Source organism: Leopardus geoffroyi, chromosome D1, assembly GCF_018350155.1.
Source record: "Leopardus geoffroyi isolate Oge1 chromosome D1, O.geoffroyi_Oge1_pat1.0, whole genome shotgun sequence".
Lineage (NCBI taxonomy): Eukaryota > Metazoa > Chordata > Mammalia > Carnivora > Felidae > Leopardus > Leopardus geoffroyi.
In genome coordinates, this window is record NC_059329.1 from 82505205 (window position 1) to 82532140 (window position 26936).

Here is a 26936-nt window from a genome sequence, read left to right on the forward strand (position 1 = left end):
TTTTTCTAAATAGCTTTATGCTAACTTCAAACCCATGCTTTGTTTCCAACTGTAAATTTGCTCAAAAATGAGTTATTTCCTTAGCTTTTAAAGCTCAATTGTAAATTGCTTCCTTCGGGGGGAAAAATACCTACCAAGTGAGAGTCAAGAATCTTACCATTCTCAGTGGTGCTCAGAGATTATGGCAAATCTTCTACCTGCTAAATTCACATTGCCAAATCAGCATTTTGCTGAAGGAAAAAGTGTTCTCCTTTACGAGACAGACTCTGATTGTGTCTGTGGCCAGTCTTCTTATTTCTACTCTCCCTTGAATAAATAAGTGTTTGTATCTCTCCTTTCCAGTGTGTGGTGCAGTTTTACTGAGGAAAAGGCAGAGGAGTCAGAAATGGCAGGAATATTTCAAAATAGAAGAAGATCAAATGCCAATTCAGATAAACCCTTTGATGAATCAGACCTCTTGACATTTCTGAGCATTTTGAAACTTTCTGATTTGTAATTACAGTATTACAGAAAAAGTAAAAGATCAGACTTATGATACTAGCTTATTTGCCTTAAAGATACACCTTACATTCAGAAACAATGAAGCTAAGATAAACTAAAGTTGTACTGGTACGTTGCATGGAATTCTGAATAATTTTTTTATTTGTTTAGTTCAGGTAGCATATGGAGACAGTATTAGAAGTCTAAGACCAAACTTTTTACAAAATTATTTCCCTACTGTGATCAGGGACGATGCTGAGAATATAGAGCGTTAGTCTCTCACATGATTGATAGGTTAGAAACAAAGTTCCCAAGTTTATGAGCCGAACATTTTCTCAATCACCCAAAGGAGGAAAAACTAGAGCTTGAAAAGAAAATGCTCCCTATTTAATTTGGGGGGGACTTCAAAATTAATTTTGAATTAGTTAAAATCTTTATTTATTTTTGGCAATGGGCTAATTCTATTCTAACCCAGTGTTCTAGAAAGACAAAGGTCAGGAAGAAATGTGAATTCCCATCTACTCTTGTCAGGAAATATAAACTAATCCTCATTACTCAAGTGGGAACAGAGGCAGTAGGCTCAGATTTGACATCAACATATTTTTTCTATTAATAATTTTAATTGGCTGAGGTCAATTCCACTATCATTACAAGCATTTTATGTTTAATTATGTTTATTTAAGTTTCCTAGTTACTCCTGCCTTCAATCCTCCTTGTGAAAAAAAAAAATAGTTGTCTAGAATCAAATGAATTGACCTCAAAAACTGCTGAAAATCTTAGTAATTAGCATAGGGAAAATAATAAGTAAACAGAAAACTGTCCTGCTTAGCAGAGTGGCAAAGGTATTTTCAAAGTCATGCTGCATGACTTTCAAAGGCCCAATCCAGCATTGAACTATGTCACAAATAATCCTACAAATTATTGAGTAAGGCCTGTCCTGAGAAAAATCTTGCAGAAGAAATAATATCCCTGTTCATTAGATGGTACCTTTATATGAGGTATACTTCTTCTCTGTAAGCTTTTTATGAACAGATGTGTCCAAATTGGCCGACACCTGTTAAAAGAATTATGTAACCAGGCATGGCCGTTAGTGGCAAACAAACAAAAGAAAGGAACCACAGTGTGAAAATGTTAGAAGGGCAAAAATTAGGAGAATAGAGCAAGAAGGTCAGAAACCAATCCCATCTGGGAATAATATTTAGTTGGATCAAGAAAAACGGCACCAAAACCATTATGAAATAACTGAGACTGACCCCTAAACATATGAGAGTCATCAACTCGTAACCCTATGAGTTACCAGATTTTCCTGGAGAACATTTAAAACTGAATAGTGAAGAATAAATCGGTTTACTCATTGTAACGTTTCTGTAAGCATGGTCAAAAAGGATGCGATTGTAGACTTAGAACAAGTTAGAACTGACAGTGATAGCTGCCTGTGGTATTTTGTTAGTTTTATTGGGAGAAGTGCCATGAAAAGAATTAGCAAATTTAAACCAAAGGGTTTCAGGACGTTGAATCAAATTGTAAGAAACAGATTACCTTATTTTGGACACCTAACTATTTAGGCTGTGTGAGATGATGGGGGTGAGAGATTTTCTACTGCTAAATTTCATATTCTTCATGGAGAAAGTCAGAAACATATACGAAAAGATAATTTAAAAAAAAAAAATCACCGAACTTCCTAAAGTCACATAAAAAAAAAATCACACTAAGAATTTGGCCTGTTTTTGTGTGATTCTGAGTCTACACGGTGCCTATCTTGAATGGTCTCTTTGACAAAGGACCAGAGCAGGATGTGCAAGTGGCTCTTTTGTCAAAATCCTCCAGGATAGTGTAGGCATGGTAAGAATACAATCCTCAGGGCTACACATGTGGCAGCCAAGGGTTAGGCTTTTGATTTGTCTAGCACACAGAATCATTTGAAAACCTAAGAAACTCTTGACTTTTCTCAACTTTTAGTTCATCTTCAGTTTATTATCTTCACATCATGGTTACATTCATTCAGTTGATGAAAACTTGCTGAATACCTACTGCCAGACATTGCTGTATGGACTATGTTTTGTTTTGTTTTAAGATTTTATTTTTTTCAGTAATCTCTACATCCAACATGGGGCTCAAACTCACCACCGTGAGTCCAAGAGTCGCATGTTCCACTGACTGAGACAGTCAGGTGCCCCAACTCTATGAACTATGTTAAAGGAAGATGAATAAAACATATTTCAGCTCTTTAAGATGCTCAAATTCTGGAATATAAGATTTGTCTTTTAATCCATTGGGTCACTTGAGAATTAGTTAAGGGTAGGAAATTATGTTTGGTTTTGTTTTCCCTTGTCATGGGTTTGGTGTATTGAAAGATGACATTCAGCATGCTGCCAGTGGCCAGGGGATAGTAGTGATGGACAAGAAACTTGTTCCCAAAACTGGAAGGGCACCTAGCAGCTGGGGAGGACCCACCATGATTGATCGGTGCCCTATCTACTCTTGGTTGGCAGCATTTTACAAAAGGTAGAAAAAGGGTAAGGGGTCATGGATGTAAGTAGTGGTAGGAAGGAAATGAGGCATAGTTCAGGCAAATAATTTTTCTAAATATGATTAGGCAGATTTATCAAAAGATAGACACAGAAAGGATCTTAAGAGACTATCTTGTCTTCCTCACTGCTCACAGGCCTACCATTACAGACCAATAAAGGAGATTCCACATCTCTCCTCTGAGGACCTTTCTAAGGATCCAAAAATTCTAGTGCTTGGAAGTCCCCATTTATAACACATTACGGTTCTTGTTGCAATTTATATCTTATTTCATTTCATCCAACCTTAGTGAAGATGGAGAACAGCTGCTTACTAACCTCCTTGTGTTATTAAGTCACCACTCGGACTTTTCTCATAGCAAGAAATCAGATCTCACAACCTTTCTTCATAAACTCCAACTTCCAATCCATTAATCATTTCCCTCGGTCTACCCTGGACCTCCTCCAAGATCTCCATATTCTTCTGAAAATGTGGAGCCCCAAACTAGACATGTGTGTGAAATTATCCAGGGCTCAGGAAACATGGGAGTCATGAATTATCTGAACACAGCTGTTGGGAAAAAACTAAAGGGGAGATTCAATTAGATTGACAAATCCTTCCCTTGCAACTTAAAGATAGAAGTGGTGTGTTTCATAAAAAGATGAGCCTTCATGTCAAAGCTGTATCTTCTATCCTTCGTTTTCAGATGAAGCACTTCTCAAAAGAAACAGATCTTGAACAGGGCCTTTAGTTTTTACTTCTTTTCTTCTCAACAAAATTGTTTAAGAACAAGTGATTTTTCCGTACTCCACTTAATACCCCCACGTTATGGGCCTTTATCTGTTAAAGTGGGATAGTGCTTGCATGCTCTCAAATGTTTATTTTGATAAAATTTCTCTCAAAGGGTAAGGACTATGAAACACTACACTACTTTTAAAGCTTCAACTTTCTCCTAATTTGAACCATATCTTTTCATTTTGTCTGTATATAAAGCCTAATTAGAATAGAGTAAAACGAAATTGAAGTCCATAAAAAAGAATCATGTTAACCTACATGACACCTAGAATAAAGTTTAACTGATTATTTCACTTGTCGTTTCTATCTCTGTTATGATCTCACAATTCAGTGTGACCAAATATTTTGGGCCTTCTCATTCTTTATAGATCAAATGAAGAGCATGGGATCAGCAGAAATACCATTCCCACTACTCACGGCTGTCTCTTTAGGTCATGCTTAGGGCATTCAATGGTGACTACAACATCAATCTAGTAGTCCCAAGAAGAAATTAGGCCAGACATGGGATGAAGTCAACACTCGAAAAAGAAACTGAAGGGGAGAGGAGAACATTTATTTCCCCTTCATAATATAATTTTGAGAAGTTGTTAAGGGACTCTGTGACCAAATGAAGACTGCTAAGAATGTTTGCTGTAAGTAGGCATTTCTTAAGCCTTGGTCTATCATTGCAGGGCACCAAGAAGTGGTAAGTCCAGTTGGATCTAAGAAAGGGTGATGATGCAGATGGACAGGACAAATATAATGTTTCATAAATGTTGAGTACAGGGAGATGGAATAGAATGGGGAAAGAATGGGGGGAAAGTAGAGGCACACATTTAAATTCCAAGATGCCTTAATTGATTTTTTTTTTTTTTCGTCAGTCATTGCTATATGTACGCTCAAAGAAACCCATTTTTCTCTGCCTGGACAGTAGTTATGACCTGGGAAAAGTGGGTAGTGTATGTGATGTAAGGGAGTATATGGCTACATATACAATTGTGGAAGTCAGACATTGATTCCATGATACAAATTAAATATACTTCTGGGATGCAAATTCAGACCACAGTCAGCTTTCCTCAAGATAGCCTCTCTGCTGAATTAGAAAAATGAAGACCCAGAACTTTAATACCAAATTCCATGCCTCTCCCAAATGCATTAAAATGTGTAGCATTGAGGATCTTTTATTTCATAGACATGTTTTCCTGGAGTACTTGGGAAGAATGAGCCAATACTATTATATATTCTGACCTTTTTAATTTAAAAAAAGAAAAAGTTCCCAGGATAAATAACTGAAGTTAGCTTGCATTGCTCATTGCTTTATGTCTATACTGAATGCTAATTTGAATTACCATTCTCACATAATAAACATATTCTTATGGCATTACAACCAGATTGTGGATGTAGATCATCTTAGAACTACTTTGCAAGCCAAATTTCCATTGCCTTCCATTTTATCTGCACACAAAAACTAATTAAAGTGAGTAAAAATAAGTTGAATTCCATAAAAAAGAATCATGCTAACCTACATGATGCCAATTTGTCTCAAAAAATATATAGAAGTTTGACATATTCTTGACTATTTGCTTGACTAATTAGCATTTTTAATATTACTTTTTGTTATTGTGTTTTTGATAATTCATATTATTGTTATTTATGTAATTGCATTTTTCATTTTAGGAAGAATTTATAAATATCTAATTTACCCTTCAATTAATTAATTTTTATAAGAACACAACTACAGAACAGTACTTAATAATAGAAATTAATCACAAAAGTGGAATTATGTATACGGATGTCATATGAAGAACAAAGAAACAGCCTTAAAGAGTATTTATTTAAGAGGTGCCTGGCTGTCTTATTCAGTGGAGCATGCAAATCTTGATCTCAGGGTCATGAGTTCAAGCCCCATGTTGGCCATAGCGCTTACCAAAAACAACAACAACAACAACAACAAAGATTATTTCTTTGGAAAATGATGTGGGTTAAAAATATAAAATTTAAATTAGTAAACATTTCCTAACATTTTTAAGATTAAGGATTTTGATAAATACAATTAATATTAGAAGTCCCCTCTTATTTTTGATCACTTAAGGGAGATAATCAATTTTTTGTTTTGTTTTGTTTTCCTAGGGGCAAGAGGGAGAAAGCTACAAAAATTCTGTCACTGAAAACCAAATAAAGCTGTTGTCAAATCTCAGATAAGAATTTAGAACCAAATGAAGTAATGAAAACTCAGGGAATAATATAGAAATCAATGAAAGCTTGAACTTTCCATTCGTCTTGTCTTAGCTAGTGTCTCAATAATCATAAAATAACTGTGGAGTGTTGAAGAAGTTTAAAATAATAATTATTTTTGTCCTATCCACTTAAAATTAATAAGGACTTATTGGCATGCTATCAATCTTGTTAATTATGCTTATATTTTGTCAATTAATCTAAGTTATATACGAAACACTTCATTTTGAAAACCAAGGTAATTAAAATTTTACACAGACTATCCATTGTTTTCTTATGTTTTTATTATTGGAAAATAGAAGAAATATCATTGCCACATGATATAATTTTAAGGCCCATATAATAGTCAAGAGATTTTGGGTCCTAGTTTAAACTTCATCACATTCTGGCCATGTAACTTGGGTAAGTCACTTCACTAGCCCAAATGGATACTCTAAGTTTCATAGAAACGTTTGTTGAGCAAGAGATCTTCACTAGGTACACCTCCCTTGCCTGATCAATAAAACAAGGGCAGTGGGCTGTAAGTCATGGCTGTCAGGCCTGGCAGCACATTCAGACCTTAGCTCAGAAAGAGCATAAAAGGGTGGTTTCAGTGCTCTAGAGGTAACTACTGAACTAGATCTTCAAGGTACTTTTTTTCCTTCTATATTCAGACTTCTTTCAGGAACTGTATATCATTTGATAAACTAAACTTGAAACTCATCTAATTATTTCCCCTCAGGTTAGAGCCCTGAACCAAGGTAAGGATTCATACTCTTATAGCATACAGTTACCTCTGACAAGGCTTTAGGTGGACTTTTTCACACATTAAAATGCCCTTTAATATCATCCTTTCCTGCTGGAATGGTTTCTGAGCTCAAGGACAAAACAAATACATTATGAGTTCAGGCCATACTTTCTTGCATAAATCAGAGTAGAGGCAGGATGAGGTCTCCCCGTCTTTGATTCTTTACATAATTTTGACAGCTCTGCAGATATCACTGACTCATCTAAGCCTTACCAGTATGTATCCAATCCCTCATTTAAAGCCACATCTTTCGAGGTGACTGGGTGGCTCAGTTGGTTAAGGATCTGACTCTTGGTTTCAGCTCAGGTCATGATCTCATAGTTCATGAGTTTGAGCCCCAAGTCAGGCTCTGCATTTGCAGTGTGGAGCCTGCTTGGGATTCTCTCTCTCCCTCTTTCTGTCCTTCCCCCCATCCCTCTCTTTCTGTCTCTCAAAATAAATAAATAAACATTAAAAAAAAAAAGCCACACCTTTCTAGGAGTTGCTTTTCAAGAGGAAGATGAATGAATTTTATCAGGAAGATGCCCAAGTACATGTATAACTGCCTTACTTGGACTACCTTCCAGCCAATTTCTAGAGCTGGTGTTCTGAATTCTGAGTTGGTGCAAAGACACAAAGGACCCAGACACCAATTTTTGGCATTCTTCCAAATGAGATGCTATTTCCAGAGAAATTCCAAGTTTGGAGTGGAGCCTTTGGAGGAAGAATATTGAATTGCACAAGGAAAGCCAATAAACATTTTAGTCCCTAACAGGGGCTGTAAGCCTTGTAATTACACTCAGGATTGTGCCTGTCCATCCTTTTCTTCTCCATATCTGTAAACAACATGTTAGCTTTGGATATTTGTCATCCACTGTGTTTTTGGAGAGGGCATGCCTCATCACAGCATCTGCAGTGCTATAGCCACTAATAGTTCGAAAAGGCAAATTTATGAAATGGCTTCTAAACACGCTAAGTCCTAATCTAAACAATTTATAAATTTCTTACTCAATAACTCTTGCAAGTCGGCTAAGTTGGAGCTGCCCTGAATAAGTTAAGAAAGGAGTTAGACATCATCCACTGGGTGAATAAACTAAAGTAAGTGGAAGGAAGAACAGGCAGGTGAAGAGTTCCAGATACTCTTCTTTCTCTTCTGTGGCTATATACTTATTTCTGGAAATTCTCTTTCTTGCTAGTGTTTTAAACATGACAACAACTGTAATAATAACAGCTAAGGGATTTGCAGATTAGTTTACTGAGTGAAAGAAAGGACTTTGGGATGAGACTGACCTGGCTTTGAGTCAAGCGTTGCCACTTATTGTCTCTGCTAATTTAGGACAGCTAATTAATGAACTGATGCCTCAGTTTCCTTACCTTTAAAATACGAATGATAATAATAACCTTTGCCTAGAAAGATTGTTGTGAGGATTCAATTAACTATGGGAATGTAGAGTCCTCACTACAGTGAAAATAAATTTCGATTGCATTAATTTATTTGATCCCCACAAAACTCTAAGTACGATCACTGTCTCTGTTTTGTGATTGTAAAAACGGGGCGTCAAAAAGAATAGGTGTCAATGAGTGGTTTGAAAGTCTGTCATTAGTTAGCAAATATTCAATAAAATCTAGACCAGCACTTGTGGCGACTAATTTTGAGATTCTCAGCCATCTCAAAGGATGTGGTGAAGATCTCTTAACAAAATGTATGTGCAAACCTGAAAATGGGAGACCCAAATCAAATCTGGGTGGTAGCTATTAGGTAGGGAGACATAATTTTACAATGGATTTTGGAACCAGAAAACTTTAGGTTTGAATTTTAGCTTTTCCACTTAAGATCTGCTATATAATTTTGGGTGAATCACTTAAGATCTGTGAGCTCCACTGTCCTTATTTGTACCATTAGAATATAACCCAACTCAGAGTTGCTTTGAGGGTTAAATAGCATCACCAAATGCAAAGCAAAGAATTTAGCACTGAATAAATGGAAAGTAAATGTTATCTCAGCCCATCATAATTTGCATGTAGTTTCCCATAGTGTGGTAGTGACAAACAATAGAAGTTCTATAGTTTGTTGAGGTTAGTAAAGTCACACCAGGTGTCCAAGGCAATGCTCACTGAGTTAGTGACCAGAGTCTGAACTTTTTCTCTTTTTCAATATAGGGATGGATTTCTAGAGTGGTACTAAGGATGAACTTTAGAGTAATAGCAAACTCAGTCCATAGAAATGTGTCATTAGACCCTAACAATCTCATCAGTTGGCTCTTCCTCCACTTGGCAACTTGTCTAATGGCAAAAGTATATTTTAAAAGTTTCCCCCAAAGGCCTGTTTCCTTTTGCCAAGGAGAAAAACTTAATGGCTAATACTGTAAGAGAGCAAGAGACTAGATTAGCATTTCTGAATCTATGCTAACCTAATAAGCAACCCCCAACAAGTGTTGTGTTGTCAAATATGTTTGTGAAATGCTACACAGTAGTGCTTGCAGACTTTGTCACCAAAAGAAATCACAGATACCTCCATTTCACTGGTCAGTTGCTACAGACATGATGCTCATCACTACAAAATTTTAGCATCTACATACTGTTGGATCTCATCTAGTGCATTAAAAAAACACATTACTATATCACACAATATACTGTTTCTTAATATATTGTTATAACTGTATTAAATGTAATTGGCTTCCTTTGTAATATTATATATTTTTTTGCAATTTTATTTATTTAGAAACATTATTTTATTTACATAAGCTTGGCCAGACTGTCAGGAGTGGAGTCCATGGCACAAAAGTGGTTACAAAGCTCATGTTAATCCAACATATTCTAAGGAGAAACAATAACAAGGCCATTTTCCAACATTGATAATGGAAGTTGCTGGGGAGAAAGAAGCCCTCCCTGAAGGAGGAAGGTAAAAGCAGATGAAATGGTTTCCTACCAAAGTAACCAGAATAATGAGCATGGACGGTGGAGATCAGTCTCACTGGACAAATGGCCTTAAGGAACACTCACAGAGGGATACTTCTAGATCCCTATTTGATACTAACCCTGTTTTGGCTTCCCCTTCTGGCTCAATTTTCTTCATGCTTCTCCTTTCTATTCACTCACCTGCAGTGTCCTGTCCCTAAGGCTTTAGACCTTTAAGAAGCCTTTCTATAAAGGTATTTCTGCCCACGGTCACCTTATTACCTAGGGAGTAGGTAGAGTTGATATTTTCCTTGAAGCTGTATATGAGATAAATCAATTCCAACTCCTTTTAGTGCTGGTAAGTATGGGACTGGGCATATTCTGAAGGAATTTCTAGATTCCATAACATTATAACATGCAGTCTGAGCACAAAGATCTCAGAGCAGTTTCTTCTGCTGTTTAGGGCGATTGAATGGATTTCTTTTTCCCAGTGTGGGTTGTTTTTTTTTTTTTTTTTTTTTTTTTTAATCAGTGCATTTAACGTTTACTCAAAGGTTAAAAACATCAGCAAAGTACTTTCGAACTCCTGTGGTGGTCCAGAAAATGCTTACCACTGACCAAAATGTCTCATATAGGCCACATGTTTCCTCCTCGCTTCAGAATGAACTGTTAAATTCAGAGGTCACATGTTGCTAAACTGTTGGGTCTTCGAAACTAGATTTTAAAGTTTCCTTTTTTTTTTTTTTAATTTTTAAATTAATACTTTGGAATATACTTTGCCATTTGTCAAAAATAGAATTCAAGAATGATATCTGTCATCCCTAGTGCATCAGAAGTTATTTTAAATATGGCATCTTTATAAAAGTCAATAGCTGCCTCATCAAAGGGCAATCATGTCCAGTGTGGGTGGCTGTGCCAATTGTTTTTGAACTACTGCAGCAAGCTAGCCAATCCCAGGGAATGGCTTGCAGCCTTTCTACACCCACATTTTTTCTTAATTATCTCCACCAGGCTGAGTTAGCTAAGGACAGATCTATAGCATTTCCTGGATGTCAAAATGCCCACACACCTTCTGCAATCTTTGGGCTACCAGCTCCCTTTCATGTTTTTCCTAGCTGGTCCATCTAATTATCTATTATCATGTGTATAGAATGCATTATTCATGAGGCCCAAACAATTTCAGGACGTAATATCTTTGATTTTAAAAGGAAATGACCTAAAAAATTAGAACTTCTTGCACAAAGAAAATAAGTATTTAATTTGATAGTGAGTCTCTCTCATCATCCCCTATCTTTAAAAAACAATATGTAGGAGTTTGAGATTATTGTTCAAATTCTCCAAGTCATCATTTCTCAGGAAATAATAGGTTCAATATGTAGATTCTTTCTATGCTGGGTTTAAATAAGTTGCCTTGATTTCTCATAATGTACTTAACAAACAAGGTAAAAACCTGTTGGCACCCAAAATTGTAAGTCGCCAAATGTTAGGGTGACTTAGGCCATACCTTCCACAAAAAAAGAGTTATCCATTAGATCACTCAAACGTGGAGCTAAATTGGAATTTAGAGTTTATCCTGAGAACATCCTCCTTGTTTTATGTGTGAGAAAACAGAGATCAAGAAGGACTAGTTGATTTTTTCAGCTACTGACAACTAGTTGGGAGTGAAGCTCGAACTCAGGCTTTTAATTTGGTTCACTGTGTTTTCTTGGAAAAGGTAAGAATCCAGCAGTTTGTTCCCTTCCAGGGATTAGAGCAAATTAAAGAACTAGTCATGTCTCTAAACTATAAGCTCCACCAAGATAGGTACCCTTTAGTCTTCCTTATTGCTGAATCTCCAGACTCCAGCAGAGTTTAAACATAATAGGTCGTCAGCATAAAATTATAGCATAAAATTACTAGAGTTTCTATAGAAAGTACACCTTTTGGGCTAAGTAGGAAATGGCCAGTCAAGCTCATGATTCCCATAAGTATCAGAATATCTACCAAGACAAGCAAGATCCCAGGAAATCCAAGACTGGGATGAAATTCTAGAGGCTTAGAAGAAAATAAGCCAGCATGAATTCATGCATCAGATATGGGCTGGGCTTAAGTGACCTCTGAGAACATTCCCAGACCTCAGATTGTATGACTCACAAGTAAAAGTAAAGTGCTTTTTGGCGTTGGCTCTTCCTATTATCTGTGTTGGTTTTGGGGGGACTTAGATGGTATGTCAGCTATATGAAGATTCCTGCTTTCTTTGATCCTACAATTGTGGGAGAGTGAAATGGCTTAGGAAAAGATCATAGCAGAATTTTGGAAACTGTTTGTAGATAATTTTTTTAATCAAAGAAATCAAAATAGGAGGAAATAATGCATGCAGTCCCTAAGTGGGATTTGAGGCAGGATGATCTGGAGAGGAACAAGCACAATCCTTGAAATTTGAAGAAATAGACAGAGTCAGTCTTCACATCTTACTGTCAATATGGTCTTGGGAAACTCTGAATCTGAATTTCCTCATCTGTAAAAAGGTGACTGATAACTCCTACCCTACACAATTGCTGAAGAGACCAAATAAGGAAACCTGTAAAAAGCTATCAAAGCACTATATGCATACAAAATACTGTTACTAGGAAATGTAAATAAAGTCTGCATTATAGCAGAATTATTTATAAGACTCCTTTAGAATACTAGGAAGAAAGAAAAGAAGTAAAAAAAAAAAAAAAAAAAGGCTGCCTAAACTTTTAAAACTCAGAATTAACACTCCAAAAATTGCCAAATGAAAATGGAGACAGGGATAAAGAATTTAACATTCTGATCTCTGCACCATGCTGTTTTGGAGTACTAGTCTTCATGGAACATTGTGTCCTCCTCAAGACATACTTGTTTAGGCAGTAGCTTTAACTTCCAAAGTGAAAAAAAAAAAAAAAAAAAAAAAAAAGAAAGAAAGAAATATCTCCTATTTTTGAAAGTATAACCCATTCTTAAGTCGAAAGGGAGAGAAAACTTTCTTTTTATTGGTTAAGAATTTAATCTTTGTCTTCTTAAAGGCACTGTCCCTCCCCCTTTTCCATAGGATTCAATAATAGCAAGCTCTCAGTAAATGTTAATGTTTATTTTTATTAAGTGCCACACTGTTCTTTACATGGATTATGGCATGTAAATTTAAGAAATTCATTGCTTGTTAAATTCACCAGAAAACAGAGACAAACACACGCGCGCATGCGTGCGGGTGCGCGCGCGCGCGCGCGTACACACACACACACGCACGCACGCACACACACGTACACACACAGCAGTAGCAGATCAGCAGAGAAAGACACGAGCCAAAGAAAGATAATTTGAGATACTTCTGAGGTAGCAGTTGTAAAATTAAAATAGGCAACTCATTAAATTATCCATAGAGTGAAAAGAAAGCCACAAAAATAGATATTTTTCTGGCAAGTCAGTGCTTTTCAGAAAAAAATTTAGTTTTAAGCAGAATTTTAAAATCAGATGATATCAGTTCATATTCATTAGAATCACTTAAATGGTTAGATTAGTTTGTCCTAATTAAAAGAAAAGAATAGCTTTACTGGCCTTTGGTATAAGTGTATTTAATGAAAAAAAAATGTTCAGTTAGACATCATTCTAACTGACAGATTGTAGGCAATTTGATTGGGTGAATGTTATCTGAGCAAGTTGGAGCCTGGTCCCCAAGTCATATAATTAAAAATAAAAATCCTTTTTAAGTCATGCCTCACTGCTGATTTTTCTTCATTTCTATTTGCTGGTTGTTTTGGCTGATTATCTATTTTGTGGCCATCCAGGCCTTGCCTCTCACATTGCCTGATTTGGGGATGTTGTTTCTTACTAATGCTTCCCCTAGAGGACAGGCCAGGAAAAGAAAAGAAACTAATTCACTAGATTCTCTTATTAAAAATTTAGATTAGAGACTTGATAGGAAAAGAGTCTGGCAAATAAATGAAGACGTTTATGTAGGTTGATTTTAGATAGCTTAAAGGCCTCCTTTCCAATTTACGTTAATAGGCAATTAACAAATAATATTTTGTAAGCCAGCAAAAAACTTGCTTTTAAAACCCCCACTTATTGCCTTGACCATACAGATTAGATGATTATCTGAAAATAACTAGTACCCTGGTTCCATTAAATTAAAATGCTGTATGCAAAAAGAATGTCATAGTGATATAGCTCCCATTTATGGAGAGTCTGCTTCCCAGTTTGCAAAACCCTTTCAGACATTTTTTCCCCCTCTCCTGCAAAAATTGCTGTGTTGTAGGTCTTACTATCAATGACACTGAAAAAGCTACAGGCAGGATGAATATATTTTCATCTGAATCAATACTGATATATTCCATTGGGGGAGCTAGACCAAGCTAAAAATCTCACACACAGAAATATTAATATGCAAGACCGGGGATACAAAAGTAGGCTAGAATATTGTTAATTTTTAAGGTTAAAAATACCCCTCTTTTCTTCACCTCTCTTTATCACCTTCTAATCTTCCGTCTGATTTCAAACAGGACAACTGAAATTTCTTGCCTTCCTGCTGAGAAACTCTATGTAAATACACATAAACAGTGAATATCAGGTGCACCATTCTTAAAGTGACATTTCCACGGCACTTAAGGCGAAACCATTCTATCTCTTAAGTCCAGGATGTGTATGTGAGAGAGGATGACGTGACACTTTGCAGGTTTAAGTGGTTAAAGATCTCGAGGTTACAAGAATTAGACTGTTAAGCGTTTTCCCACCTTGTCTCCCAGAGACGTGAAATCTACAATTTTCTCGAATCGACTGTCAGATAAATTGGCAAGTCGACTAAAAGGATAATATTCCCTTAACGATGCCTTCATCTGAAGCCCTAGCAACTGTATTAGGCAGCAGTGAGTATTCGCTAGCAAGACATCTCGCGGAAAGGGAACTCTGCAATTTAGAGTGACAGATGATTTTTTTCTCATCCATCAAGCCGCCTCAAAATGTCACAATATTTACACCTCTTCCTTGGTGAATTAGAATCCAGACAGGCAGACGGGGGGGGAAAAATCCGACCGGTTGCCGCTTGATTGGGGAAAAGCAAGCATTGCACCTTTAAATTCTGCCCATCCATTCCCGTTCCCCCCTCCCTTCTCGGGATTTTGCAATAAATCTCCCAGTTCTGCGTTCAGCCCTGCAGATCCGTATTTAAAACAGCACCATCTGGGAAGGGTGGGTGGCGATGGTGATGCGGACTCCTTGGAGTTCCTTTGCAGCACGCTTGGAATTGCATCAGACTGATCAGAAATCCCCCCGCCCCCAAGACCAGCCCCTCCCGCCTCGCTCCCCTCCCAGCCCCTCCCCTCTCCTCCTTTCGCGTAGATCTGACTGAGAAAACGACTGGATCTCGGAACAATCTGTGCCCCATTCGCTGCTGCAGACTTGCTCCGTAAACCCTGCCCTACGCTCCCTTTGTGTGCGGAGCAGCCTATCACCGTCATCTGATCCTAGTGCCTGTTTTTTTTTTTTTTTTTTTTCTTCTAAATCTCCACAATATCCTCGCGTTGCCTATGAATCCATCCCTTCCACCTGAGCAGAGTGGGGATCCTTTCGTTCGCTAGAACAGTTAAGTGTTGAGTTTCGGAAATAGGTTTTCCCCTACGCTACCCCCGCCCCCACCCCAAGCCCTAGACTCTTAATTAAGAAGGGCAGATCCAGGAAGGAGGAGTCCAGAACGCCCAAGCCCTGGGGCGAAAACTGCCATTGGGTTTGGCTCCGCGGCCGGAACAAAGGGTCCAGGAAGGGGGTGGGTTGAGGTTTGCAGGAGTGTGGAAAGGTGGTGGCCCCCGCGCAGGGGCGCGCAACTCCCTGGACTCCTAGAGGAGAGGCAGGAGGACAGTGTTGCCGCCGGCTCTGGCCGCTCGGGGTCCCCCCGGGGCGGAGGCGGGGGAGGTGGAACGGAAGGCTGGGAGGCTCTAAGCAGCGTCGATCTTCCCCTCCTCCCGGCCCACCCCGGCGGCGGCCGCAGCCCCGCGGCGAGCCGGCTTCCTCCACCCGCGCCTCAGGGTGCAACCTCGCGGAGGTTAGGCAGTCAGCCCCAGCTGATTGGTGGCTCTGTCCAGCCGCCGCACGGATCCGCGAGTGTTCTTCTCCACCACTCCAGCCGCCCAGGCCCCCTCCCCCGGCCCGCTCCCTGGCTCTTCGGCCCAGAAAGGACCTTCTCCTCCCAAGCAGAGGCCCCCCTTTCCTTAGTTACCCCGACTGACTCGGACCTGGGCTCAGTGAGGCATCCAGTCCGGCGGGGGAGCGGAGCGCGGTCTCGGCGGCTCCCCTTCCCTTGAGAAAGCGGGAGCCCTCTAAGCCAGCGCCCGAAACTCGTAGGGGGGGGGGGGGGGAGAAAAAAGAAAGAAACATCCAGCGAGGCGCGAGGGCGACGGAGGGGAAGAGATAGAATGAGGGAGGGATGGAGGCAGGAGGAGGGGGCGGGGTAGAAGGATGGGGGGGGGGGGCGGGAAGGAGGGAGGGAGGGGGAGAGAGAGGGAGGGAGGGGGGTGAGATACATAGAGAATGAATCCTTCTCACTAGAAGAGCTGAAATTACCTTGATTCATTTTGTGTTGGAGATTTAGCGTTACCTCCTAACCTCTTCCCAACCTCCACCTCCCCTTTCCTCACAGTACAACACCTCCACCGCCTGATTCTAAATGATACATAGTCAAAATTTGGGAAATCGAATGTTGTGTAAAAGCTTCATAATTAGTAATGAATCTACTGTACACACACACACACACACACACACACACCGGCAAAGAGAACGGAAAAGAAGGAGGTGAAGGGGAGAAAAAGAGAAATCTTACATTTGAATCAGACATTTGCAGGTCTAAGTTAACTAAACTCATTATATCCGCAGGAGGACTGGGCATTTTTTTTTCTTTCTTTTCTTTTCTTTCTTTCTTTCTTTTTTTTTCCCCCCCCTTTTCGCTTTACCCCAAGGCTCTCACCTAGGGCAATCCAAACTGGGCAAATACCAGGAAACAACCCCCCTCTCATGCTCTCCTTCTACCTCCTCCCCTTCACCACGAGTCCTCTCGGGAAGATCGAGTATCAAAATAGCTCAAGAATTGGGGTTGCAGGGGGTCCCCGCCCCGATGCTTACCTTCTTTGCGGCTTACACCACCCCGGTGGCTAGATCCTGGAGATAAACACTTGCATTTCCCAAAGTTAACCCAGTATACCAACCCGGAGCTTGCCAAGAGTCTATTCCAGCCTACACCGCTAGGAAGCCAACTTCAGCGAGCTCAATGAGGGGACCAAACTGGGGCTCGCTTTCCAAACGCTCCGCTCCAAAATCTGACTCTCTCCAGCCGATCTCGGTGTGAGCCGAACCTCAGAAAAGACGCTTCTTAAGGGCGACACGGAGCTGGCTTTACTGCGGGGCTAAGACGGCTACCTAGGGTACCACCACCTCGGACACATCCGTTGGCGCTGTCCAAGGTGCTGAATGGACTCCGCTCTCCCAATTACACACCCGGCGCAGCAGGAGGAAAAGGCTAAAAAATCTCTAATTCAGTGATACTTGATATTGCTCTAGACGGTTTCTTCCACTTCCTTACGTTTTGTCACGTGTGGATGGCTTTGCCAAAGCCATCCTGTTAATAGTTGATCACATGTTGATGAGACCCTTTTCTTCTATGAGAGGATTACCCATTTCATTACTGGTGATATGCACTTCTGACTTATTTCTCCCCCACCAACCCCACCCCCATCCGCACCCAAACTCCCAGTCTCTAACCCATCCTTACCCCCCTCCACCCCCTAACCCCAACCTCTAGTAGCATTATTGTTTTTAGATGAAAATTAACCCCCTAGTGAATGTCAATTACATGCCCACGTATAAATCATAGAATACGCTCATACACCACACACATAGAGGAAAAGAATGGAATGCAAGAAGGCTGGGAGAAAAGCATCAGCCTTGAACGGCCAATATAACACACACCCCCCCCCTCCAGCTCCAAGTTTGTTCCACGCAGTTCCACATTGCTGTGTTAAATCTCAAATGATTCCAATTAAAGTTGCACTATGTAAAAACCCGATTCTCCTGGCCTGAGTAGCTGCTGTTCTTTGGCGTGTGAAGTGCCAGGAAGAGCTGTGATATGCCCGTTGTTAAGCAACATGTCAAGATTTTTCAATTATAATGCAGGGTTTATTGCTACTCACCATTGTGCCTTTGCTGTCCTGGAGACTCAAGTGTCTTAAAATCCCGTCTCCCCAACAGATGCTGGAAGGTAATGTGTCTTGTTTGAAGTCATCATGTGAGAAGTTCGGCTTTGCTCAGTGGATCGCCCACCACTTGGTGTGACTTATGAATCTAATAACCCTTTGCAATATCCGCAAGCTTAAACTCTCAACCACCTTGGCGACTACAGAAGACAAAGCAACTGGCATCGATGTTGAAAAACCTATAGATTTACGCAAACGCCCTCACTCCGAGAGACACGTTTTCTCTAGAGTTCTAACGTGATTCTAATGAATGAGCGAGGTTACCAATGACTGCCCAACTGCCCTGCTATATATCGGGTGGTTCCTGGGGCTGCCTTCCAACCGCCCGTCACTGAGTCTTCGCACAGAAAGTTCCCGGGGAAAGTGAGGAGTTTCAGGGTACCCTCATAAAAATAACCCAGCTTGCACACCGCTCCCTTGCCCACTGCTCAGGTCACACCTGGAGCTCTGGCAAAGCTGAGCTCGGCTCGGGAGATTTCTCGGTCGCCAGGTAAGAAAACCTTCGCCTTGTCAGGCTAGGGCGGGAAGACCGCTGGGGAACTTGTTGCTTATCAGCGCCAGCAAGCTACCGCTTTAATAATAATACCAGAAGAGCGCAGGGGGAGGGGGAGGGGGCGGCAGCAACGACTATCCGTGCTGTTTACGTGACCAACTCGCTGTGACTCCCTTGGTGGAAAGGAAACTTCTTAGAAAAGTTCGTGCCCCTCCCCCTTCCCCATCATGACTAAGGGTCTCCAGCTGATGAGGTCGTGAGTGATGATCACGCGGGGGGTTGGGGGCTAGGCGGCGGGAGGTGTGGGCGAGTGACTTGTCCTTGGGAACGACTGCATGCGTCGAAGCGCGCATCAGCCCGACAACTTTTCCTTTCCCTCTCAGGGACTGATGACTAGGCGAGAGGCACCGGGGCGAGCCACTAGTTGCCCACAGGAGCCTGTGTAAACCGGGATCTCGAGCGGCTGAGTTGAATGAAGTTATAACTGCGTTTGCTCTAATAGGTTATGGCTTCTCAAATGTGAGTTAAGAGCCCCGGTGCGCAGCTAGGTCGGCATGGCGCGCAGCGGAGTGTGAAGCCGCGGGCAAAGGCAGAGAAGGGTGCCACCTCCGCGGCTCGGCGCTCTGCGTCCGCTTGGTGCTTCTTCCCCGGAGCCGCTTCCGCCATCCAGGGCGGGGGGGGGCCCTGGGCCCGCGGGGTGCTAGAGTGAGCGCGGCGGGCGCGCCGCGGGAGCCTGGGCTTGGCTTGCGAGCAGTGGGAGGGGTCTCTCCCAGGAAGCCCCGCGGTTTAGACCCGCGCTTCCTCACCGGTGGCTGCGCAGGCAGGGAAGTGGAGAGGTCACGTGTCAGCGGAAAGTTACTTAGAAAGGAAAGGATGAACTTCAAGGAGAAGAAAAAGGAGGAAAAAAAAAAAAAAAGCACAATAAAACAAACCACCTTCCCACTCCCTTACCCCCGCCCCCCTCCCCCGAACCGGGTGTAAAATGAAGGGAGAGGTGGGAGACGGGGCACCGCTCTCTTCTGAAGACTGGGATTGAACTCGGGAAATCTCGGGCAACAAGCTATAACTCGATCTTTGGTGACGTCCCCCAGCTAAGGGAGGCTCTAACCCAAGGTATCTTTCCACTGAAGCTGCCCTTTGCCTTCCCCCAGCCGGTGCCTGCCAGCAGAGCTGAAGAACCGAGGAGGAATGTAAACCAGTTGTTATGGAGATGTCGGTCGCTCTGAGGAGCGCATGTGCCCCGGGAAGTCCCCAGAAGGATTTCAGGTTTCGTCGTTTTGGCACCAACACCACGATTTTACTTTCCACCCAGAGTTCCCACGAAGGGGAGCCCATCAACGGCGTCACAGGCCCTGGCCGCGGCGCTATTGACTGCAGGGGTGAGGCAAGAGAGGTGCTGCAGAAGATGATGGGTGGCTCTTAAGTCTCAGACCACCCAGCTCTTTCCAGTCCCCACTTTCTGTATGCCAATCAAAAGTGCTGCATTTGACTGTCATTCTTGCTTTCTTATGTGTAAAAGCCTCAGTGACACGATAGAATTAGAGGCAACAGAACATTAGCATTTAGTGGCTGCTTCATTCAAGGTTCTACTCCCCTCCCCCTCCCATCCCAGAAATGCCTTCCTTTTGGAAAATAGGCTTTAATTTCTAATTCTGTATATGGACTTGTGCTCATTGGAATCCCCATTGGTACCGGATTATTATTACTATAAGTAAGTCCAGTGTTGAGTTGATATCACTCTAGAGATGCTTTCAGAGCCAACCCAGTTTATCCTAGGCTCCAGCCAAGGTACAAACATACAGACGCTGGCTAGACCTCATTAGGGACAGTTCTAGACTTAACAGGCTTCTGGACACCTGAGGTAGGTCATGATTAAAGGATGCCAGACACCCTCACAATCATCAATGCATCAGTTCCCTCCAACTGAAAGGACTGCTCAGATTGACCACAAACTGCCACTTTTTGTCGATCCATGAATTAGCCAGCAGATGCTGCCCTAAGACTGGAACAGCTGGCACAGACCATCCTCAGAGGTCTGGGGGTACAGGTTTTGTGGACAAAACTGGTTTCCTGAGAATGCAATTCATAATGCTATGATTAAGTTCCCCTGCCTATTCAGTGACTCTAGTACAGAGCTCAAATCTTGAAATAACACAAGGAGATGATCACTATAGGAGCATAATTATTCTCATTGTCATCCATGTGATATATTTATTTGACTTCTTTGTCAGCAGCTTGTAGTTTGTAGACTATCAGTTATTTGCCTGATGGATCTTCATTCTGAAAACAAATGCCATATTTTATAGTAGGGTACCCTGAATTGTTAGCTTGGGTGCCTGGGGATTCAAAACATGAATGATTAAGTCGTTTGAAGTGATTTAGACAACACATAATTGTACTGAAGATATTTTCCAAGGAATGTTTTTGGTCATTGCCTTTCTTTCTCAGAGTCATTACTAAAACCTACAAGTCATGGACCAAGGTGAGAAACAAGAGTTGCTGTATAATGTGAGTTATTATAGAGAGTTGGGGCGAGGAGTGAAGAGATGGTAGAGTAGATTGAAGAGAAGTAGATTTAACACATACTATTTTTCTTCTTCCCTTGATTTCTCAGTGATCTGATGGAGAATTCTCTTCTTTTGGTGCATTATCAGCTCTCTACCTTTTTGTCTCCTTCCACTCACGTATTTTCCTTTTTCTTCCATCTGCAAAAATCCAGTTTCTAATATTAGCAAAGATGGCAGTAATGTCATTTGTTAAGACATATGCCAAGCACCATACCTGCCACAGTGTTAATCTTATTCCTGAGGTCACCTCATTTTCCCTGTACAACCCTAGTCAGCTGTGATATGAATATCACACTTCTCGACGTTCATCTGACCCCATTCATTTTTAGTAATGGTAAGAGCATTTCAAACTCAACAGTAAATAAATCTTGTTCCTTAAAGATCACTACTTCATAAGGTAGCCAGATTTAAAGCCAAGTGTATTAATATAACCCAGAAGAAAGGATTTTTGCTTTCAAACCATGAACATTGTGTTCCTTATAGGTGAATTGTTTCATGTTCACATGTGGTTTTCTGCCAAAGCCATAGCTGTAAAATCTATTCTCTGCCTGTACCTTTGTGAAGATGAGTGTAAAAATTAAGAAGAAGGGACTTATCTGGACTAGGAGGCAGAAGAATATCATTAAAAAGATGTGTGATAAGTCTCAGAATTAGTGGAAAAGAGTAACAAAATAGGAGTCTCCCCAATCAGAAATGAAAGAGTATTCCTTTTTCTTAGGAATTAACAGACACTTGGAATGTCTCTTGAGACCTTCTTTTCTCCTGATTTCTAGGAGGAAATTCAACATAGCACATTAAAAAGAATGGTTTGGGTCCTCTGTCCCCCATATCAAGGCAGAAGTGATGAGACAATACTTCCATTCTTTCTTTCCAACTTTTTTTTTCAAATCTATTTGATTGTAATTAATTGCCAAGTGCTCCATCTCCCCTTGTGTTGGATAGATTAGTTCCTTTCTTCTCTCTTACTCCTGCTTCTACTTCTTCCCTTTCAGTATTTACCCTATGCTAGGAACTTCATAGGGACTGGTTATCCACAGATTAATAATTCCCCACCCTAAAGAGTCTCAGAGTCTCACAAACCCAAGATCTATTCCATGAAGAGTTGGAGAGTTAGGTGAAGATGACACAGTGGAAGAGGGTTTGCTAATCATTGCCAAGATGCCAACCCTGCCTTTCCCCAGTCATTACATCAGGATCACTTGTTATAACCAATGAAGAACAGTGTTCATAGAGAAGCTTCAGATGGTGGCATAATTGCTGTCTTGGAGGAAAAACAAAAACAAAAAAAAAAAACAAAAACAAAAAAAAAAAAGAAAAAAACAGCAAAAGAGTTGTTTATGATATAAGAAGTGATTCTGACCAGGTAGGAAGAAAGATTGGCTCCCTTAGTCACTTCCTGATCTTTAATGGTTCTCCACAGGCAATAGAAGGAGAGGCAAAGAATCACGATGCACAATTTGGAAAGCTTTCTGAAAACAAGAATAGGCAATGATTGCCAAGAACCTGATGTTGAGCTCATATTTAAAAAGAACCCAAGGAATCTTCCAGTTACAAACCTAGTTTAGTTAGTAAAGAAACAATCAGAGCATCAGAAAGAATCAAGCAAGAGAAAGCCTTGGAAACATTATGGTTTAGTTGCGGTTACCCCTGTGCATTCTTGAGCCTGACAAGTAAGCATGAGACAGAAGATCTGATCATGACTTAACTCAATTTCAGGAAAACCAGACAACCCCATAATGAGACTGAAGCAAGACCACGTGGAATATTGAGGAAGAACTGAATGACTTTTTCTAAACAGACAAGAGATGAATAAGAGGAAGTATGGGTGGCAAGTAGGGGAGAAGTGACGTTGTTAATATGAAAAACTGATAGGAGATTAAGACAGGTCAAGAACATGTCAGGTCAGGGCTTGTAAGAAAATATACTTAGCTGAATGTAAGATATTAGAAATTGAATAAAATGAGAGAGCAAATCCCCAAGGAGTCAGACAACTTAGGATCATGAAAAGGCAAATGAAAACTAGTAAAAGTAATAGATTCTGTATCATGGTGGGGCCTAACAGGGTATGTTTGAGGTTTAATCTGCCTAAAACATCTGGAGGGACACTTTCACAGGTGCTAAACCTGCTTTTTTTCCCCCAAATAGTTTAATGCGCACATGAATTTCCTGCATAGTTTTCTTTCTTTCTTTCTTTCTTTCTTTCTTTCTTTCTTTCTTTCTTTCTTTCTTTTCTTTCTTCTTTCTTTCTTTCTTTCTTTCTTTCTTTCTTTCTTTCTTTCTTTCTTTCTTTCTTTCTTTCTTTTCTTCAGTAAACTCTATCCCCATTGTGGAGCTTGAACTCACAACCCTGCTCTACCAACTGGGCCAGCCAGGCACCTGACCTGGGTAGCTTTGATTCTGTATCCAGGGTGAGGACCAAGATTTGGCTTTTTGTTTTTGTTTTTAAGTTTTATTTATTTATTTTGAGACAGAGAGATACAGAGCAAGCAGGGAGGAGCAGAGAGAGAGGGAGAGAAAGAATCCCAAGCAGGCTCTGTGCTGCCAGTATAGGGCCCGACATGGGACTTGAACCCATGAACTAGATCATGACGTGAACTGAAACCAAGAGTTGGACGCTCAACTGCCTGAGCCACCCAGGCGCCTAAGATTTGGGATTTTTAACAAATTCCCAGGTGATGGGGTTGGACCACACGTTGCACATACTACTCCAACCCATGGTATCATTTGGATTATGGTCTTTGTTGAAAACTAGCTAATCACTTTATTTACTGAAGTGATTGCCAAATAACAAGAAATAAATCAAGTAATAGACCTCTTCTTTTAACCCTAATGTTACACAAACCACAAACTTGAACTTGCTCTTGAACCCATTAGTTGCAGAAAGTTCCTGAACACAATGAACATCAACTTCTTATTATAAATAACATTGGCCATAGTTTAAATGTTAGTCTTTTTATATGTATTGAAATAAAAGGAAAGTGAATTGGCTTGGAATATATTGGGCACACTGCAAAACTGAAAAGAAGTCAGGAAAATTATTCTAGTCATGTAAAGAGGATTGGTTAGGTCATATTATAAGTCCTGAGCTCATTCTGGGTTTCTTTCTATAAATAGGATATTTTGGAACTAGAGAAAGGCATAGCAGAAGGCAACCAGAATGACAGAGGGATTTGGGGAATTTGCTTCTGCTGAAAGGTTAAAGAAACTAGGTCTGTTTTCTTTTGTAAGGAGAGAAAAGATGGTACCTCACTGAGGTGATATCATTCTAAAAGTAGTGGAAGTAATAGGATGCGACAAGAGTGCCTTATGGAAACAAGAGTAGAAAGATTCTGGCACAGAATGAAGGCCAGAAGAATGGCTGTAGCTTTTCTAAAGGCCCTCAGTTAGCAGTGTTCCTACTGGCAAAAATTTAAGTAGTCAAAAAAGGAGGGGTGAACAATGGATTTTGATCAGGAAATAAGTGAGAGACATAAAATGAAGAGAGAGGGAGCACTTTATCTATTTCTTCATTGAGAACATTCTAAAACAGGCATTTATTAATCCTGTGGAAGTCCTGCACTCATAGCACACAGTGAACTTTACCAACATTCCCCAGGCTCAAGGACTCTGTTTCTGTAACACATCACATTTCTGCTTGCTCTTCAACCCCAAAATGGTACTTTTTCCATCAGTTCAGCAAAGAAATGTAAATAAGCAGTTACAACACACAGGACTCTTCCTCTAAGTTTCTTTTTTCTTCTTCATCAATCCTGGAAAACATTCTTTCTTTCTTTCTTTCTTTCTTTCTTTCTTTCTTTCTTTCTTTCTTTCTTCCTCCCTCCCTCTTCTTTCTTTCTTTCTTTCTTTCTTTCTTTCTTTCTTTCTTTCTTTCTTCTTCCTTTCTTTCTTTCTTTCTTTCTTTCTTTCTTTCTTTCTTTCTTTCTTTCTTTCTTTTTCTTTTTTAGTTCATAGAAAAAGCGTTGTCCATGACTTTGCATATGAGATCTTAACGTCTTCATCTGATACCTGAAGCTTGGAGATGGAAGGACTCGTACGTCACTCTAGTCAATGCCATCATTTTACAGCAGGAAAATATACAGCTTTTAGAGTGGATAATCATGTAGTTTTGTCCATTTGGTATTAGAGAATATATACTTTCCACAAACTTTGAAAATTCCCCAGTGAACTATCTGGAAAATATCAGTCATACCATGAGTTAACTCAGAACTCTAGTTTCCTGTCAAAATTCATTTTCAGGTCTATGTCTTTTCGATTAGACATACTTTGGCAGGAATTGCCCTAGGTCCACTGCTTTAAGTGGTCTCAGGCTGTTGTGAGTGGTCAATAATTCAGGGAAGCAGGTAAGAGAAGGAGGCACTTCTCTCTAGCTTCCCCTCAGAGCTGTATGATGCTCATATGTATGCTATTATCTCTAACTGCCTCTCCCTCCATCAAGACAGCAAAGGGTTGCCTATCCTCACTTTCATACTACTCTGCCCTCCCCTGAATCCTCTGTAAGGGTTAGCCTGAGGAACAGAAGAGGAATGAGTGTTGCAAGAAGAAAAAGTAGCCTCTGTGAAGCTCCTGAGGTGATGCTTTAGTTAGTTACTGCTGTGTAACAAATCACTCCAAAATTTAGTAGCTTAAAATGAAAATAAACATTTATTACATCCATATTTTCTGTGAGTCTAGAATACTTAGCTGGGAGGCTCTGGCTTGGGGGGTAGTACAGGGAAGGTCTCTTGTGATGTTGCAGTCAAGATTTCAGCTAGGGCTGCAATCATCTGAAGACTTGATAGAAACAGGGTGCAGATGCAGGGGGGGGGGGGGGTTGATCCATTTCCCAGCTATTCACATAAACAGAAAATTGCTGCTATTTGTTGGTGCAATTCCTCCCCACATTGACCTCCCCAGAAGCTGCTTGAATGTCCTTATAATATGGCAGCTGGCTTCCCCTAGAGCCCACAATCGAAGAAATAGAGAAGCAGGCAGAAACCAACCTTTTTATAACCTAGTCTCAGAAATCATATAGCTTCACTTCTGCCACATTCTCTGTGTTAGAAGTGAGTCACTACATCTGGCCTACATGCAAAGAGAAGAAAATTGGAATTCACCTATGAAATGGAGGATTGTCAAAGAAATTTATAATGTATTTTAAAACTACCACAGGTGGGGAAAATGTTAAACTGTCTAACTTGGCACCAAAAAGAGCAATGCAACTGGGGCATAGTGAAAGAGGGAGGGAAGAGTACAAGATGAGGCTGGAGAAGTGAGCATGTGGATTAGAGCATGCAGGGCCTAAGGAACATTTTGGATTTTTATCCTCAGGGCTTTGGGAACCCATTAAATGGAAGAAGTTACATGATTAACTTTGTATTTTTAAATGATTACTCTGGATGCCCTGTGAAGACCGTATTAGGAGGGTCTAGGTATAGAGTCCAGGTAAGAGTCAATTACAGCTAGAGTCTTAAACTTAGAAAGGCGGATATGAGATCTGTTTGGAAGGTAAATCAAAGGACCTGGTGATGGGTTCATGTTGAATGAGAATGACAAAAGTTTCTGGCATGAGCAATGGCATGGTTGAAGAAATCATTTACTGAGTGAAGAACACTGGAGGAAAAACAGATGTATAATGTAAGGGAGGGATGGGGAGGATCAAGAACCACATTGGGAGACCAGTTAAAATGATAGCTACCATCTATTGGGGACTATCTTAGCCAGACCCTGTGTTTAGGACATTACCTACATCTTTCTGTTTAATCCTTTCAATAATGTGACTATTATAACCAAGTTATGAAGAGGTGAACTAAATTTCCCAAAGTCAAACAGCTTGTAAGTGGTAGGGTAAGGATGAAAACTCAAGATTTTCAGATTCCAAAGCTCATGATTTTAAGGTTGCATTTATCCCTCCTTTTCTTCTCCCTCCCTTAATACATCTGTGATTGATTTTTTGCTGTCTACTGTGTGTTTGAGTATTGCAAAAAGCTAGTCTCAATGAACTA